Below are 20050 nucleotides of genomic sequence, written 5' to 3'. Positions count from 1 at the left end.
CTGTGTCTAAACCATATGCCAAAGGCAGCTCAAATTCCCAAGAGGTTATGAGAAACAGTAAATGCATTTATCAAGTTTTTGAAACGTTTTCTTCTATATGAAGTGTAAGATATTTTCACTATCATTACATTAGTCATAGAATTTATTTAAATGCATACTTGGGTTCAGTGTACTATTTTAGCTAGAATAATTACCTTAGACTTAGAACATAAATCTCTGAAACTAAACATAGCGGATAATATGGATTTCCCCTATTGGACTTGCCAAAAGCCAGTTTTTCTTTTGCTTTTCTTTTGTCTTTTTTTTTTCATTTCTTAAAATCTCTACTTGGTTTCACTTTAAACTTTTATACTTTGTTGACATAGTATCAACCTTACTTCAAAATTCATTTTATGGGTTGGAGTATCCAGAAATTATTTGCAAATGAGAATCACAATTTTAAGAATTATAATATCCCAGCAATCCACTGACAAATCTTCTCTGAAGATATTTTTGTTTATACATTTAGAAGATAAACTAGAGTGTATTTCTGATGTGCTTTTGATCATTTCTTTGTTTTTATTACTATAACTAGAAATTTTATATTATCTATAATTTAAACAGAAACAAACAAACTTCCTTTTCAATTGTCTGGAAAAGCATATATAGCAGGTGGGATTCTATGCTAGAAGGATATTACCAAGGCAATTTTCTTAGCATCCAGATAACAGGAACGATTTCCAAGCCATTCAGTATCAGAATGAATATAAAAATGGACTAGATGTTTTCCTTATTAAAATGTTAGTCTAGAATATGACATTTTAAGTATAATGAAGCAGATTTGAGATCAGAAAGTTAGTTTAATTAAAATCCATATTGTTATTATTATATTATTGTTGTTATTGTTGTTGTTGTTGTTGTTGTTGTTGTTGTTGTTGTTGTTACTTGGAATTTACAACCGATCAGAAATCAGAACCAAAAAAAAAAAAAATGAAGGGAAACTAAGTACTATAGTTTGGGTTTGAAATGTTCCTTAAAGGGTCATGTGTTAAATGCTTGGTCAACAGTGTGATACTGTTGGGACATGATGGAGACTGAGACAATAAGACTTCTCATGGGAAGTCTTCATGTCATTGGAGGTATGCCCTTGAAGGAGATAGTGGGTCTCTAGCCCCTTCTTTTTCTATGTTTCATGTCCTGGCCCTAAAATAAGCAGATTTCTCTACCATGTGTTCTCTGCCATAATGTGCTGCCTTACCACAAGCCCCAAAGCAATAGAGCCAACTGATAATGAATTGATGCCTCCAAAATTCTTTGTTAAAATACCTTTTCTCTTTTTATGTTGACTTATCTCAGGTATTTGTTATAGTGATAGAAAACTGACTAATACACAAAAGAAATCAGAAAGAGCTAAAGTCCCAATCAGCAAGAAGTTGAAAGCAGGGAATACTACTCACACTCTAAGAAATGTGAAAAGAACTCAGCTTCACAGGAATGGGGACTGGAAGCCTCCTTTGTCCAATGTCTCTGATAATTTTGAGTAATATGCAATAGATTGCCAACTGAAGACTTTATGCAAACTGATCATGTACTGAAATCTCCAATATTGTGAGCCAATAACCTTTTTTCTCTATATAAATCTATTATTTCAGGGATTTTTATAGTGATTGAAAACTAACACATTACTTTTTGCATCATTAGTGCCTATGCAGAACTTTTCAGAGTTTAATAAATATGTGTCACATACAAAAAGTAGATTTGATGGAGGAAATAGTTCAAAAAGTCCTATGCATAAATGTTATCAGCATCAATTTCAATATTATAAATGGGTAGGGGAAGGGAGTGGAGTGGGATCCAGAGATAAACAGATCAGGTGATGTGTGCATGTAGGTATTTATCATACTGACCCTCAATATGATATATAATTGTAGTGTACCGATAAAAATGTACTTTTAAGAAAATAAAGTACTTGCTATGCATTTTTTAAATAAAGGGGGCATGAATGGTGGTGTGTGACCATTTTCCAGGTTTTTATATGATATCTGCCTCTCTCATATTCAGGATTGTGTAGCAAAGGTTTGGGATGAGAAAAACACCCTCATGCTGAAAGATTTTTTTTTCTCTCAGCTAGAACTAAGAAAATGCCTAAGACCTGCCCTATAGCTTCATTTGTTCTTCCCATTTATCCTAAAATCTGGTTCAGTATAAAATAGAGCATTACCTTTAACCTGAAGCATATGGAATAAGAGCAAAGGCCAGAATTAATATACAATATAGATGGGAGGTAACAAGTTTAAAAAAAAGTAGAACAACAATCATTATCCCTTGAATTTCAATGGTATGAAAGAAAGTCTGAGAACAAGAGAGGTCAACAAAACTTAGATTTTCTGAAACCGTCTAATCTGTGTGCTGTTCCACCACATACCTAAATTGTGATGCAAACTGATAACACTTGGCACTCACAGAGGGTTTTCATTTTTGCAGTCTCTATGCAAAATCTAAGCAATTAATCCTGACAGCTTGACTTGGGGGGATGCTGGCTAACAGCCAGCTTAAGTATGTGTGTTCACATGCCTATCGCTTAAGCTTTGCATATATCCATTTCTTTCCTCTACAATTTTCCATCATCCTCAACTTAAGTTTGTCTGGCAGATTTTAGGCAAAGTCCTCATCTTAAGCTTGTCCTTCTATGTTTCCTCCATGATTATATCTTCTTTCAGAGTTAACACATTCTGATTGTATCCCAGGACTCTAATAAGAAAATAAAGAATATAATGGCCTCCATGTTCCCCTTGTGTGAGAATAAACATCCTTTTTTTGGTAGATTAATGATACAAGTACCTGTCTTTCAAGATATTTCCTACATTATAAAAAGAAAAGTGAAACAAAATCAAATAATAAAAAAAGTTTTAATAAATACAATTTCACTATTCTAAAAGAGAAGATTAAAGAAAATCCCCAAAAGAAAAGCTGAAATACTATTTCTCTTCCTCTAGTACACTATTCATTCTTCATGAAAAATCTAGACTCCAGTGAGATTACTTCATTTGTAGAAGATGAGACCATCTCTTCAGGTTCACATGTATAGAAAATAAATCTTGCACCAAAGCCTATTGATGTGGGAACAGAATAAATATATGTAGACATTAAGGAAGGAAACATTTCAAATAATTCTATGCCTATATATGCAAGTATGATTACCAATCTGACTAATATGTACAAAGAGCAACGTGCAGCAGGATGGGATGCAGAAGGAAACATTCCAAGTGCTGTGTGTCACTTTGAGCCTCACTATGATGTATAATTACAATGCACCAATGAAAGTAGTTTTAAAAAGCTATTGGTGTTCTCTACTTCTAGTATATGCTGTCTCTTGTAGAAATTGAGCATGGATTATGTGCCCTGCATTAACTTCCAAACTTGAGTATATGAATTCTCTCAGAAAATGGGACATGAAGGGGCCAGGTGTGGTGGCACATGCTTGTAATCCCAGTACTTGAGAGGCTGAGATAGGAGGATCACAGGTTCGTGTCCAGCCTCAGCTACTTAGTGAAACCCTCCACAACTTAGTAAGATCCTGTTTCAAAATAAAGAATAAAAAATAGAGCTGGAGGTATAGCTTGAAGATAGAATTCCCCTGGGTGGCTCAATCCCCAGTTCCTCAAACCAAATTAGTTGGATATATATATATATATATATATATATATATATATATATATATATATATATATTGTTAAATAAAATTAACCCCCAAATATATCTTATAAAATATCTAAGAAATTATTTTCAATACATATTAACATGTAAAGATGTGAAAGGATCATCTTTTGAAAAATGATAGAAGCTCTATGAAACTATGATAATAATAATCAAATGGTCATAGTCATTTCTGCAGATCCTATGAGTGATTTGGAGTTGAACAAATGTAAGGCTAATAAAACCACAGAGCTAAGATTTTTAATTTAAGATGATAATCTAAGGAACAAAGCAAGAAGGGGAAAAATTAAATAGGCCATTTTAATTAAACACTCTAGAAAACTTGATTTTACAAGCTCATCCATTCTATAAATATGCTTTCTTGTTAATAATTTGACCTTAACAGTACCCAGCTATGGGATTTAGGGAGAACAGTTTAACAATCCACTTACATTGGCTGTAAATTCCTCCAGTAAGACAAAGTTAAATGGTCACCGACCACTCAATATGTAAGTTAATGACTCTCTGAAGCCCCATCTAATCTTTAAAACATCACTATCTTGACATTCTCTCATTTTAATGTGACCTTGGGACTCTCTGAAAAAGCTCAGTGGCTCTTCTCCAGGAACAGGGCCTCCTCAAGGCATCACATTTCTGAAAGTTGGCATGCTCCATCTGTGTTCATCCTTAATATTTCTTGATTTGAATGATGAGTTCCCATTCTGGTCTTCCCAGGCCTTCAATTGTCATGAAGGGTAGGATATCAGGGTAAGATGAGGGGAAACTGAGTAAGACCTCTGGAAAGCAAGGACTCCCCTATAATCTCCAAAGGACTAGGCAGTACAGAGATGTCTTTAATGTGTTCCATGTCCCTGTGAGATTCACATAATGAAACAGAGCCAGCTGCTGAGGATAAAATGAGGAAGGAGTCTACTCCTTTAGGTGGGAACTGTTAAGAGTTAGGTGATATGGTAAGATTTAGCCAAGAGTGCTGAGGTTCAAGGCAGAGCACAGTCCTCATAAAACATGGAAAGCTGAATAAGAAATGAGTACATTCCAATAAAAAAGTTAAAAAATTATCAGGCCAGGCATGGTGGCGCACGCTTGTAATCCCCGCGCTTGGGAGGCAGAGACAGGAGGATTGCGCAGGTTCAAAGTCAGCCGCACTGGCTTAGGAGACCCTGTTTCCAAATAAAAATATTTAAAAAAATAGGTCTGGGAGTGTAGCCCGGAGGTAGAAGGGTTTCCAGAAACCCCAGTACCAGGAAAAAAAAATATCCCAGAACTGGGCACACTGGTGCATATCTGTAATCTTAGTATGTAGGAGTCTGAGACAGGAGGATTGCAGTTTGACGCCAGCCTCAATAATTTAATGATACTCTTATCAACTTGGTGATATCATGTTTAAAAATAAAAAGTAGAAAAAGCTGGGGGTGTATCTCAGAGGTTCCTGGGTTCAATCCCCAGTATAAAAAAAAGTAGATATAGATAGATTTATAGATATAGATATCCTAGAAACCAATTAAAATAATAATCTGAAACAAGTGAACCAAAACGCCAACCCTCCCAGAATTCCTAAATGCTGTATTTACATTTTAATCATTTTTTCTATAAAGATATTAGCTGACCACTGCTTTTATATACTATATCTGTGCATTTTTCTTTAACTTTAGAGTATCCTTTGAGCACCAGTGATGAGTTCAGGTTTGGAAAACATCCATTTTTGTGACCTTCTTTAGTCTTTAGCCTTTTCTGCACTGGCTAAAAATTTCAGAAATCAGAATGAGGTGCCTCCCTACAGTTTGATTTCCAAACCAGTATAACATGCTCCAAACTAACATCCCCCCAAATTCTCTCCCCAGAAGACTAGTTGTATGAGATGGTCTGCAATCAGTAGCTTTAAGCTAATATGTTCGAGAAACATGGCATGTTATGTAAAAATCTCATGGATTTATGTTTCATAAATATATGTTTAGGTTTGAGAAGCACTTGCCTATTTAAATCAAAATTTTCCAAAATTATTAGTCTAACAAATCTCTTTTTATTTTTCCCAAACTGCCTATTAACTTACAACTGAATTAGTGTTTCATGAAAAACATTTTGAAAAATGTTCTCTACATCTTTGTAATCTCAGTCCTACATATTCTCCCAACTACCACCAAAGCCAAACAACATTAACAATAACAATAACAACAACAACAAATCAATTTACAGTTTAAAATAATTTACACCACTGACCCAATATTACATTTATATTTCTGGGGCTACTGTAGTTCTGACATGGTTCTGGTCCTGGAGCTGGCCCTGAAGGCCCTGCCTTCTTTGGATCTCCTCCCTGGCACTGGTCCAGTGCCACAGGCCAGGTCTCGCAGGGCTTTTTCCTTCAGAGACTTGTAATTGCTGTGACCTGAATAGACCCAGCTATCTGAATTCCTTAATCCTTCTCTCCATGCTTTAATCTTTCTCCCAGGCATTCTGCTCCAGGTTCCACATGTTCCCTGCCATTAAAAAAATGTGCCTTGTGAACTACAATTAATTTGATGGTGGAAGGAGTCAGGGTGGCCAAGAGGCCAGAAATCAATCACTTGCGGCTCTGCAGTCAATTCCAATGACCTCTTCTAATAAAAGGGAAATAATTTGCAGAACTCAATGCTGCCCCACCTGGAACCTCCAGCACTTCAGCAGGTGGAATGCTGGGCCCTTGTTATGGCCTGCACAGTCTAGTGGCCATCGTGAAATCTAAGTGACCTGCAGAGCTTCAGCCACTCAACAACTCATCCCAGTAACCATAACCGTAGAGGAAGTGGTAGAGGGGACAGATAACTCAGCAAAACAGCAAACTCCATGGTCAGTCTTCATCAAAAGTTTCTGGGGATTTCTAGACATAAAGAGGGCTTGTTCTATGGAACAGAGCAAGCTTTATCTCTGCAATAAGTACCCACCCCACACCCCGTACTCTGGGAGATGTCAAACTGGAGAACATGAACACAAGTCTCCAAATTTTAGATCCTGGAAATAGATATGGCTTAAAGGGCATAAGGAACACACACACACACACACACACACACACACACACCCCTAATAGGAACCCATCTTATTTTGCTGCTGGTTCATTTCTAATCACTTTTTAGAGTCCAAGTTCTTTCTCAACCCCATTAAGAATTTGTAACTTGGCTGCCTTCAGTACTGCTGAGTCATGTTTTATGGTGGCTTAGAAAATGCTGTGGCTTTCCATACCCTTGAAAAGGACATCCTGGGCCTAAAGTTTCAAACACAAGTTGGAAGCAAGTTAGATCTAAGGTGCAGTCAGTTCTCCGTGCTTAGCCGCTTTTAGGGAGTCCTCCTTTGTCTTGATTTTGTGATGTTACAGCAGAATACCTGAGGTGGCATACGTTTCTTTCTTAGAATCAGGATGCCAGGAAGTCCAATATCAAGAGACCTGTTTTATTATTCTATGGCAAAGGGCAAATGAACATGAGGGAGACAAAGAGCTTGCTTCTACAACAAAGCCATTCTTATGAGAACTAACCTATTCCCAAGATAACTAGCACACTCCATCATAACTAAGCCATTCCCATGATCACATATGTGACCTAATCTCCTCCTAAAGTTCCCATCTCCCACTACCATCACAATGGCAATTAAAGTTCAACAAAAGTTTTGGAGAGGACATTCAAAACACAGGACTCTAACAAAATGGTTCTTAAGAAGGTAAATGGGAGAAATATGAGACACTAGTAAAGAAATCAGAAAAATAGTTAAAATAATCAAAATAACAACAATACTGCAGTATTTTTGCATTTACAATAAAAAAGAACAGGGTAGGTGACAGAATTTGGAGAGCCACAAAAATGGTGAACAAATGAGAAAAAAATCATGAAAAAAAAACATTCTAAAATGTGATTCTTTAACACAGAAGCAGGAGAGCTAAGAACTCTTGGGCCATAAATCTCTTTGAACTTGTATTATATGTATACACTGAGCCCAAACTAAAAAAGCATCCAAAAATTTAATTGTTTAACTTTCTTCACTCCCTCATAATAAAGGTAGATAGAAATAAATTTGCTCACTTTCATTTTTATCTAAAATTCAACAAAAATTTCCACCCATCAGTTCTATCCACAGCTTGAAAATGCTGCCACTGAAGATGATTCATGTGTACAGAAATTTCTCTCATGCATCCACCCTCAGACACCAAACCAAAATAAATCCCTGAGAACCAGGTTTCTCAAGGTCATTATGTGTCCTTGGCACTGCCCCTGCTTCCTCTGGGCTTCTTTATGTCCTTCTTTCCTGACTCCAGACTCCTTAAGTCCAGCACAAAAAAGATAAAGGGGAAGAGAGTTTCAAATGCCCTTAAAACTGAGTCTTACTTCATCTGGAATTGACTAAAGGGAGAGTAAGGTACTATTTTCAGGATCTTTCTGAAAGTTACTCAAGGCATTATTGAGGGTTTTGTGCATTAGCTTTGTAAATATAATGACATATGACCTTTTGACTTAGGCAAAAACCTTGCAATAATATATTTGGGAAATAGCAACTCAAGTTTACTCCTGAGTAGCAAGCTGTGTGCTTTTTTCTTCCTCACCAGAATGAACATATACACTAATATTGATCTGCTGTCAAAAGGTGATTCCTGCAGACAAAATTAGTCTGCAAATCATCTTGCCTCTAACTAGATGCCTTTTTGAGTACAAACATGAGGATGATTCATCTTTTCAAAACAGAATGTAACTGGCAAAAGTGCTGTATTGCTTTAATTTCACCTTTGGATCTGGAATTTAAAAGAAAAAGGCAGCTCAGCTATCACTGAATAAACTCCTTATTCTTCGACACTGAGTGTGACTTGAGCAGGAGGGCACATCAACAGCCCGCTTGCTTTAAGAACGGTTGGTTGACTCACTAATTACAGTCAGCAAATTTTCTAGCTGTGTCAGGCCCTGTCTGTGATTGCATCCTGGGAAGCAAAGATGTTCCTTAGGAAGGTGGGAGTTCTAAAGTCAGCTGGTGGCTGAGGGAACTCAGAAGATCTGTGTGTGCAGGAGTGCATGGATCTGAGTATGTCTATGTATGGGAGGGACGAGCGTGTGCGTATCTGTGAGTGTGTGACTACGTATGTTTATCTAGATCTCTTTGTACTTACAAAGCTATGGTACAACTGTCTTGGATAATCATCTTTAAAATAGCCCATTCCCATGCAGTTTATTTATTCAGTTATATTTATCGATATTTTCTATTTCTTAATATGCACTACATTTTATTTAAACCAGGGGACAGCAAAATGTGGCCCACAGGCTACCTTTTTTTGTTAAGTATTTTTAGAACACAGTCTTACCCATTCATTTACATATTGTCTATGGTTGCTTTCATAGGAAAATAGCTATGACAAAGACCATGTGGTCCACAGAGCTGAAAACTTTTACTCCTTGGCCCTTTATGGAAAAAGTTTGTCAATTCCACATCTAAATTTATAATTATTAACTCATTCAATATTTATCACAACCCTAGAATATGGAATAAATCATCTCTTCATATGCAGCAAAACATTTTGATGAGGGCTTGGCTAGCCTTATAAAGACAAAGAAATAGAAAAGAAGTAAATACTCAGACCATCCTATGATTTCTGTATCCATTCATTTTGTACCCACTCAGTGGACAATGAACTCAAGAAAGAATTTTTTTTTAAAATTATATCAGAAAGCAAAACTAACTCACAAGGTACTAAAGAAAGGATAGTGCTGAATTATTGCTTTATAAAGACTATTGAAGAAAGATATAAAAACAACCAAGATAATGAAAATGGGATGCAGGAGAAATACGAAGAGCCAAAGCAAACGTCACTGAAAAGAAAGATATAGAGAAAGTTGAACATTCATATTAGTGATTCCCTGCAAAAGAAATTACTAAAAGAAAACTAACTGGCATGAGATGGTATCTAATTTTACTTTTAATTTGCATTTCCCTCAGAATTAATGATATTGAGTATTTCTCATATATTTGACAGCCACTTGTATTTCTTTTTTTGAAAAATATCAATTCAGATCATTTGTCCATTTTATATTGAATTGCCTTTTTGTGATTAAGTTTTTTGAGTTTCTTACATATTCTGAATAACTACTTAAAAGAGCTAAGATATGGAATCAGCCTAGGTGCCCATCAACAAATGAATAAAGAAAATATATATTATATGTAATATATAATATATACACATGTAATATATAATATATACACATACATTAATACTATTCAGCCATAAAGAAAGAAATCCTGTAATTTGTGGTCAAATGGATAGAACTAAAGGACATTATATTAAGTAAAATAAGCAGATACAAAAAGACAAGTACCACATGTTCATTTTCTATGTAGCAGCTAAAAAAATCTATTTGGAAGTAGTGACTACTACAGCTTTGGAAGGGGGGAGTGGTAGATAAAGAGAAATTAGATTTGATCATTGTGCTCTGTATTCATGTGCAAAAAATCAACTGAACCCCAATAATATGCACAACTAATACATTTTAATAAAAATGATAAGAAAACAAACTAATATTTAATAAAATAACATAATAACTATTTCCACGAATAAAAGGAAAACTAAATATATAAATTGACACAAAGGGAAACTGACCCAGAATTATCAACTGTCATACATCTCCTTATAAAAAACTATTACACCTTAAAGATCAAGATGACATTTAAAAGCAAAAATATTAGATTTGCCCCAAAGTTCTCAAAAACAATTTGAAAAGCAAGATGATAGTAGAGCAACATTTCTATAAAACTTAAGCAGTATAAAAACTGGATATTTAACCAACTCAGCTGTTTTTTTATGTTACCATGGTAAAACAGCTTTAAATGCACCAGAAGGAAGGCAATACTACACTGATTGCCTTGATAACAAATCTAATGGTAGATAAGCTTCATTCAACCAAACACTAGCTGGGAAAACCCCAAAGGACTGGCAGCAGAATCTTCCATTTTCAACTATAGAGGTAAGAGCAAAACAGCAGTGGGTTATGGGACTAAGTGATAATAAGTACTATGTGGTCTGACAAAGTTTAAAAGGTACAACTGAAATGTGGTAGGAGCCGGGCGTGGTGGTACGAGCTTGTAATCCCTGCATTTGAGAGGCTGAGACAGGAGGATGGCGGTTTGTAGCCAGCCTCAGCTACTTAGTGAGGTTCTTTGCAACTCAGTGAGATCCTGATTCAAAATAAAGAATAAAATATAGGGCTCGAAGTGTAGCTCAGAGGTAGAATGCCCCTGGTTCCATCCCCAATACTACACACACAAAAAAATGTGGTAGGATGTGTTAGCTGTTAGCTTTCTGTCATTTATACTAGAATACCCAAGACGATCAGCTTTAAAAGAGGAAAGTTTTTGGCTTACAGTTGCAGAGATTTCAGTCCATGGTGTCTTGGCCCTGCTGCTTTGGGTCTATGGTAGCACAATACATTATGGCAGGAGCCTGTAGCAAAGGAGGCCTCTTTACCTCATGGCACCTGGAAAGCAAAAGAAGGATGAGGCTGTGGTCCCAAGATCCATCCCTTTCAAGGGAATGCCCCAGTGACCTAACTTTCTTCCGGGAGGCTCACCTCTCAAAGGTTTAAGGAACACTGCAGGCTGGCAACCAGGCCCTTAACATATGGGCCTTGGGGGACGGGGACACTTACCCATAGCAGAGAAGGAAGAACATGGAATAAAATTGTTAACTGCACAGCAAACAGGAGAGAGACAAAGGACACCATTTAAAACCAAAAGATAAAGCCGGGTGTGGTGGCTCACACTCATAAACCCAGCCTTTGAGAGGCTGAGACAGGAGGATCACAGTTTGTGTCCAGCCTCAGCTACTACTTAGTGAGGTCCTTTGCAACTCAGTGAGACCCTGTTTCAAAACAAAGAATACAAAATGAGGCTGGGGGTGAAGTTCAGAGGTAGAATGCCCCTGGGTTCCATCCCCAGTACCGCAAAGAAAAGGAAAATAAAAGTCGGGCGTGGTGGCACATGCTTGTAATCCCAGCATTCGGGTGGCTGAGACCTGGAGGATCGCGGTTCGCGGACAGCCTCAGCTACTTAGTGAGGCCCTCCACAACTCAGTGAGACCCGGTTTCAAAATAAAGAATAAAAAGTAGGGCAGGGGTTATAGCTCGGAGGTTGCATGCCCCCTGGGTTCCATCCCCAGACCCGCCAAAAAAAAAAAAAGAAAAGAAAAGTAAAGTAAAATAAAAAATAAAATACTAAAAGAGATTAACACTTTTAACACTTAAGAAAAAATAAAGGAAATCAAGAGCACTAGAAAATGTACAAATAAAATGTGATCAATTAGAATAAAAGTTAAAACTTTCCTAAACACCAAAATAAAATTAAAAAAAACAAAGAACATATATGAAATAGAAAGGGGAAAAATCATAGTAAATTTGGAAGCATATACATAATACTTAAAAAGTAATAGGTCAGAATTAACACTAAATATCACAATCATATCAGTAAGTATGAATGGGCTGAAATTATGTGCAAATAAAAATATTATAAGCACTACTTATGAGTCACAAAGCAATAAAAAAAAAGTAGAAAATAAAGAAGAAAAAAAAAGGCCTTTCCAGGTGGAAATTAAAAATTTTCTAGATCTTAGGCAAAGAGACATTAAAACAGAAATTACAAAAGTTTTGAAAAATGATAGTGAAAACACTACATATTAATTCATGAGGTACATTAAAGCTAATAGAGAAAATGTATAGCTCTGAACATCTCTACCAATAAAAATGAAAGGATAAAAATAAATCAAAACTATGAAAAAAACAAGTAAATATAAGAAAAATAAATGTAAGAGCAAAGATTAATAAGAAAGTTAAAATCTTATATTAAAGACAACCTTGCACTAAAAAGATGAGAATTTACGTGAAACAGATAAATCTTTTCAAAAACCTAACTTATAAAAATGTATACAAAGAAAAAAACTTGACTGGTTATATGGCAACTTTTTTTCTTTTCCTTTCTTTTCTTTTCTTTTCTATTTCTTTTTTTTTTTTTTTTTTTTTTTTTTGTGAAACCCAGCAGCTTTTCTACCTCCAGGCTCTACTCCCAGACCTAATAGGTCTCACTAAGTTGCTGAGAGCCTCACTAAGTAACTGAGGCTGGCTTTTAACCTGTACGATCCTCCTGTCTCAGCCTTCAGGCTCCCATGCACTGGGATTACAAGCGTGCACTACCACGCCCGGCTACAGCAACTTTTTTTTTAATGAATCTAATTAAAACCTTTGCATAATGTTGGCCTTCAGTTGAGGTTCTTGATAGTTTCCTTTGCTGTACAGAATCTCTTCAGTTTAATGCAATCCCACATATTGATTCACCTTTTAGTTTCTTGTGCCTTTGGGGCCTTGTTAAGAAAGTTTTTATCTGTGCTTATGAGTTGCCATGTTGAGAAGATTCCAACTAGAATGGCAATCATTCAAAACACAAACAACAACAAATGCTGGCGAGGATGTGCAGAAGTGATAACTCTAATACATTGTTGGTGGGACTGCAAATTAGTACAACTACTTTGGAAAACAGTATAAAGGATCCTCAGAAGAATGGGAACAAATTTACCATTTGACCCAGCAATACCACTCCTGGGTATGTACCCAAAAGAAAGGAATCCAAACTACCAAACTTATGCATGCATATCTATGTTTATAGCTGCTCAATTCACCATTGCCAAACTATGGAACCAGCCAAGATGTCCATCAACAAATGAATGAATTACAAAACTATGGGATATATACACAATGGAATTTTACTAAGCCATAAAGAAAAACATAATAACGCTATTTACAGGGAAATGGATGGAATTGGAGAATATTATACTAACTGAGATTAGCCAGTCACAAAAAATAAGAAATCGGATGTTCTCCCTAATATGAGAAAGCTAGGGAGAAAATGGGTCAAAGGAGGAACTCTAGTCAAAGGAGATTCTATAGATGAGCAAATAAGGTGACCTAATTGAGGGGATAGGAGATTCCCCAATGCACATGATATACTTTAAAAAACATATCAATGTCAATCACTAAGCCAAACATGAGGAGGGAGGGGGAGGGAATGGGTGGGAACTGGGCAAGAGCTAATTGGGTGATGTGTGCATGTATGTCTCCACCATCTTGCATCCCATTAAGATGTATGAATACAATGTACCAATAAAAATTTTTTTAATCCTTTCCATAAAAAAATCACCAGGCTCAAAATTCTTCATCAGTGAATTCATCCAAACATTTTCAAAAAGAGATAATTAAATGAGAAGAGAGAAAAAAATGTCTCAAGCTTGAGAGACACTGTTAGAAAATCTGTTGGTTGTTCTAACCAGGACAAGTGAACAGAACTGAACCAAGTAGCAAATGCCCTGGAGACCATGACCATACGAGCTCTGGAAGAGTTTCCCACGTTCAGATACCCAACAGGGAACTTGAAAGAGCATGCTGCAGTTGCCATCCAGCAGCCAGCATAAGAAAAAGACACAGGTAAAAACACAGAGTTGGAGAAAAGAGAGATGTGGAAGGGGCATTCAAGTCACTGTGAGTTCAAGTATCAAGACATAACAGATACTTCCAAAGGAAAGGAAGTGATCTGACACAAAATCGAAATCACTTTTTTCTGGGTTCATGGCCACACCCGACTCAGGATTTCTTAGAAACCACAGACACCACAGAGGCAGGGATTTCAATATTTAGCATCTTCTTTTTTCTTCAACTCTAAAACAGAGCCATTCTCCCAGAACAAATTGCAAGGAGAGAATCCCACTGCATGGCCAGGAAATGCATCCAGATAAAACATGAAATGGCTGAGCACTCAGAGTCTCAGGCTTCAGAAGGAAATGCTCTGCTCTGACAAAGGCTCACTAATGTTTTGCTAGCTGTCTTCCACTTGTCCTTACCATCAATTCTTCCTCATCTCTGTCTACCCTCTCCAATGCCTTAAAGCAGGCATGTTCAAACAGCATGGACCATTTCTGTATTGCAGAGACAGCATACACTATATACATTGGCCTAGCCAATGGGGATCACCAGTATGAGACAACAGGAGGGGTATGGGAGAGACTGAGTCAGTACCCTTGGCCTCCCTTCCTGCAAGTTGCTTAAATAGTAGTATCTCATTTCAATCAGGCAGTTCTTACCACCCAATTCTTTTCCTGGGATTCAGTAGCCATGCCTCTCCTCATCCCAGGGTCCTCTCATGTGCACCTTCCACCCTTCATTACTTTCCCTGGAGCACTAAACTATCACCTGCAGCTTTTCTCTATCTTGCCTTCTCATCTGAGAACAGTTCACTTATTAAATGCCCTTCAAAGACCTGCCAGCCCCTCACATTCTGCTGCTAAGTTTTTACTCTACTATGGGCAAAGGAAATCAACTGAGAGAAGGACAGAAGTGGCCTGGAGGCTGGGGCTGCATGGCCTGATTAAAGTGCTAACGGTCAGACCTGTCCCTAATTGACTCCCTAAGATTTTCCAGATCTAAACACAAGAGGGAATACTAATGTCCATCTTCGTTGGGTATTGAAAAATAAAACTAGATGTCTATTTTACTTCAATGCAGTATCTGCACAGTAAATGTTTGTATTTAAAAGGCATTGTGTCCAAATATTTGGTAAATATCCTTCATCTCTGTTTTTAAGTCAATAAAAATTATTCCCTGCTATGCTAATAAAATTGCAACTATAGATGTGGCCAGGAAGACAGAAAACATTTGCCAGTAGATCTGTTGCTTTGTTTGACCTTGGCCCAGCAATTTGGGAGGGCTTAGATGAAGATGACGTGACCCAACTCTATTTGTATTGCTCCCTAATCCAAATCCTGACTTCTGTCCCCTTCTGAATATGACTGCTTCGACTTTCTAAACCCACATCTCCAAGTCAATAACAAAAAGAGAAGCTTGTAAAACATGACTGTCAACCTTTTAGTCCTGTCTAAATTTTCCAGACATTGCCAACTTAAAATTTTTTTTCAAAGAACATAAATTTTTAGTCAGAGGACCTGGGTTTAAATTCTGACCAAAATTAACATAAGAATGATATCATCTAAATGCTCACATGATCATATTTGTCACCTGTAAAGTGGGTATAAGAAAATGTACTTACTCCACAGTGTTATTATAAAATATACACAATACAATTTACATAAAAGCATATAAAATGTAATATGCCAGGCAACTGTTTTTAAAACATTTCTGAAAAATAGTGTAATCTGAGCCATTGTATTCAAATATCAACTATTAATTAAGGGCTTGGCAGTGATTCAGAAGGCAGATAGAGCATAGAGCATATGTCTGGAGTTTGCAACCTAACTAGGGAAAGCTGGATATACCTTTGGTAATTGTTAAAGAGTATTAACAAGTATATTTTGGACTGCTAAGTTGTGTCATTAAAGAAATAAGTACAGGTTCAAAGACGCGAGTAATATGAATTCACTAGTAGAATCAGCAAAGTCTTCAGAGAGGGATTTTCAGTATGATAAAAGTAGGAGTTAATATTTATTATTTCTTATAACTTTTAGGCATAATTTTAAAGTCTTTATATATTAACAAATCTAACTCTCGAAACCACCACAATAGATAGTTGTTATAATTTTCCCCGTTTACAGAAGAGGAAACAGAAGTTCAGAGGGTCTGAGTGACTCACGCAGTGTGCATGGTTAAGCAAGTGGGAGAGTTCAAGCTCAAACCTCAGCAGCTGACCTCATAGCCCCTGCAGTGAGCCTACCTGCTCTCCATCTCCAGAGACCCTCTGTGAGCATCCCTGCTCCCCTAGTTTTCAGAGAATCATCCGTGAACCTCCTTGCTTCCCCTGTCTCCAGAGCCTCTGCTGTGAGCCTCCCTGCTCTCCACTATCCAACTGAGCTCACCAGGTACATGCAGTAGGCACATTCATCACACTCCATTGCTCAAGGCACCATTAGACGCTTCCATCTTGGCTCCCTCTTTTCTAGTATCTACATGAGAATTAGAAGAGGTTCTGCTTCCAGGTGTGTGGGTGACTCTATGCAACCTTGAGAAATCTAATAATATCTATGATCAGTTTCCTTCTCAGTAAATTTGACATACTGATACCTTCACAAATGTACCCTGATTATCAGATTAAAAAGGAATGTAATAAAAAAGACTATCAAAAATACAACTCATTTAAAGAGGAACTTAGTTTTCACCATTATTACTTACTGTTTTCATTGTTGTTCTATCCAAAACCATGGCCATGGCCCATTTCTAATCACAATCCACAATAACCAAGGGGAAGGGTGTAGACCTATGTGGCTGGGCCAGTGTAGTCTGACAACTCCCTGGGACAGTGCTACTGTTTACAGGTCCTGCAACAAACTGAAATAAGCAAAACTGGATTATTGGGTGTTGCATGGATGCAGAAGAAAATAAATTAGGAACACACCTGTTTGCTGTTTCTGTTATTTTATACAACACTACTTAACATCTCACTTTCTAATTCTCTGTATACACACACCTTTGATACAAGCGAGAAACAGGGCTTTTAAATAAAAGAAGGAATACAAAAATAGACAAAGGAAAATGGAATGGTTTTCTTTCTTTTTTTAAATACATGCTTCAGCCTTGGCAGCATAGGGAAACTCTAAGGTAATACTTGCTAAAGGGAATTTTTTTTTGGGGGGGCGGTATTGAGGGTGGAACCCAGGGGCATTCTACCTCCCAGCTACACACCCAACACTATTTTTTATCATTTATTTTGGAAAAGGGTCTCACTGAATTGCAAGCGCCTCACTAAGTAGCTGAGGCTGGCCGTGAAACCTCATATCTCAGCCTCCCAAATGCTGGGATTACAAGCATGCACCACCACGTCCAGCCTGGAGAGAACTATTATGAGCCCGTTCACTGATTTAGACAACACAAACTGTGTGATGACTTCTAAACAAACTCAGAAGAAAAAATCCACTGTCCAGGGACAGAAATCAATCAGATGAATCTGCTGCTGCCAAATTCACTGTATGCTAATGTTACTGACTGAAAGGGAACTAAGATGGGCCCTTGGCCCAAGTGTGGAAGCTTTAAAAGACATAAAGTAGAAGCGATAGAATTGGAAGAATCTGTTTTGCACTTGATAACCTGAAAAAGCAGAAGGGAAAAATTGCTATTTCCTGCACTTGTTATGTCTGGTAAATTAACAGGAATTTTTACTTGAGTAAGGAGAATGCAGGAACAAAAGCAGAGATGTGACAAGAATGTTAACAACTGTTTATTCAGGAGTCATTTCACTTACTCATCAATCATTCAGTGATTGTCAAATAACCAACTATATGTCAAGGGCTCCAGCACAGGGTAAGTGCTTGGATAAAAAAAATGATTGAAGCCTAGTCCTCAATAAAAGAAAATTATGATCTACTGGACTGGCAGAATAGATATAAGCAAAATAATATGATGTGATAAGTTTATGTGATGTGATAAGTTTATGTTTAATCATGAGATGGGCATGAAGTACCAAGGAAAACCTAAGGTGCAGGCAGCAGCTTCCTGGAAAGATGGCGGGGAGCTAAGTGTTCCAGGGTCAGCAGCTGTGGGCCAGAAAGGATCCCAGGAGACCTTCCACCAGGAGGACCCACTTACGTAAGCAGCTGAAAAAGGAGCTGGAGAATGGCTAGGCAGCAACTTCAGATGGCTCCTCACCATACTTTGTATCACTTTACAAAGTGATGCAGGAAACTGGGAAGTAGCAGGCATTCTAAGGAAAAGCTTGCACCTTATCTTGTTAGCTAGAGATTCTCAAATGTTAGCATGCTTCATAACTACCTGGTGGGTTTTTACTTTATATATTAATTCACTCATTCATTCATTCATTCATTCATTCATTCATGATGTGTGTGTCTCTCTGTGTGAGTGTGTGTGTGTGCGCGCGTGTATGTGTGTGTGTGTGTGTGTGTGTGTGTGTGTGTGGTTTTATTGAGAATTGAACCCAGGGCTCTCCCTCTTAGCTACACCCCCAGACTTATTTTATTTTTATTTTGAAAGGGCCTTACTAGGTTGGTGAGAGTCTCACTACTTGCTGAGGGTGTCCTCAAACCTGTGGATCCTCCTGTCTAAGACTCCTAAGTACTTGGATTCAGGCATGTGTGTGCCACCATGCTCAGCTATTCTGAAGGGTTTTAAAAACTCCTGCTGCTCCCAGAGTTTCTGAATACATAGATCTGAATGGGGCCTGTGAATTTTCATTTCTAGCAAGTTCTCTTGTGATGTAGATGCTGAGAGGAGAGGTGAGAGAGAGGATGAGAGTCCACAGGCCAAGCAGTGGAAGGGCAGGTAGACTTCAAGCAAGACAGTGATAAGGTAAACTGAGCCCCTGGGCAAGCCCTGTTGAGGGACCAAGAACTGGAGGCACTTCAGAGGCTGTGGCAGAGTCCCAGATGGAGAACAGGGGCAAACCAAACCATAGCTGTTAGTTAGCAATTCCATATTTATTACCCATAGGACATCATAATGGGCAAAACTATGAATCATGTTTGCAATATCTCGTTCTTTAATTAGAGCATTAAAAGCAAGCAACATTACAAATTGACCAAGTTATGTTAGGTGCTGGTACAAATAATGTAACCATGAGTCCCACTGTTATGTATAATCATAATGTACCAATAAAAAATCTTACAAATAAATAAAAATAACACTAAAATTATTTTAAAAGAAAAAAGTAGAGCTGAAACTGATTAAAATTCTAATTCTCTGCCTTCCAGGAAGATGGCAACTGAGGAAAGCAGCACATATCAGTCCTGCTGACCCTTGGTCTCTATTGCCATGAAAACAGCATTCTGACAAAAAAAAGTATCTTTTTTCAATCCTTCATCAGCAACCACCCCAATACATTTTCCCATTAAGTTACAATTAAATTTAAATGATATTTCAATGAAATAAATGCTAGATCAATGAATTTCTTATGCAACAGACTTCTATTAATGAAAAGTAAAAAAAAAAATCTGTCAAGCCGGGCGTGGTGGTGCATGCTTGTAATCCCAGCATTTGGGAGGCTGAGACCAGAGGATCGCAGTTCGCAGACAGCCTCAGCTACTTAGTGAGGCCCTCTGCAACTCAGTGAGACCCGGTTTCAAAATAAAGAATAAGAAATAGGGCAGGGTGTGTAGCTTGGAGGTCAAATACCCTTGGGTTCCATCCCCAGACCCGAAAAAAAAAAAAATCTGTCAAAATATTTGGGGTAAAGGGTGCACCCTTGAAATCCCAGTACTTAGGAGACTGAGACAAAAGGATCACAGGTTCACGGCCAGCCTCAGCTGCTTAGTGAGGCCCTGTTTCAAAATAAAAAAATATAGGTCTGGGGAAGTAGTTTAGAGGCAGAATGCCCCTGGATTCAACTGCTAGTATCACCAAAGGGAAAAAAAAAATCA

Source organism: Muscardinus avellanarius (genome assembly GCF_963383645.1).
Source record: "Muscardinus avellanarius genome assembly, chromosome: 7".
Classification (NCBI taxonomy): Eukaryota; Metazoa; Chordata; class Mammalia; order Rodentia; family Gliridae; genus Muscardinus; species Muscardinus avellanarius.
This window is presented reverse-complemented; position numbering follows the sequence as displayed.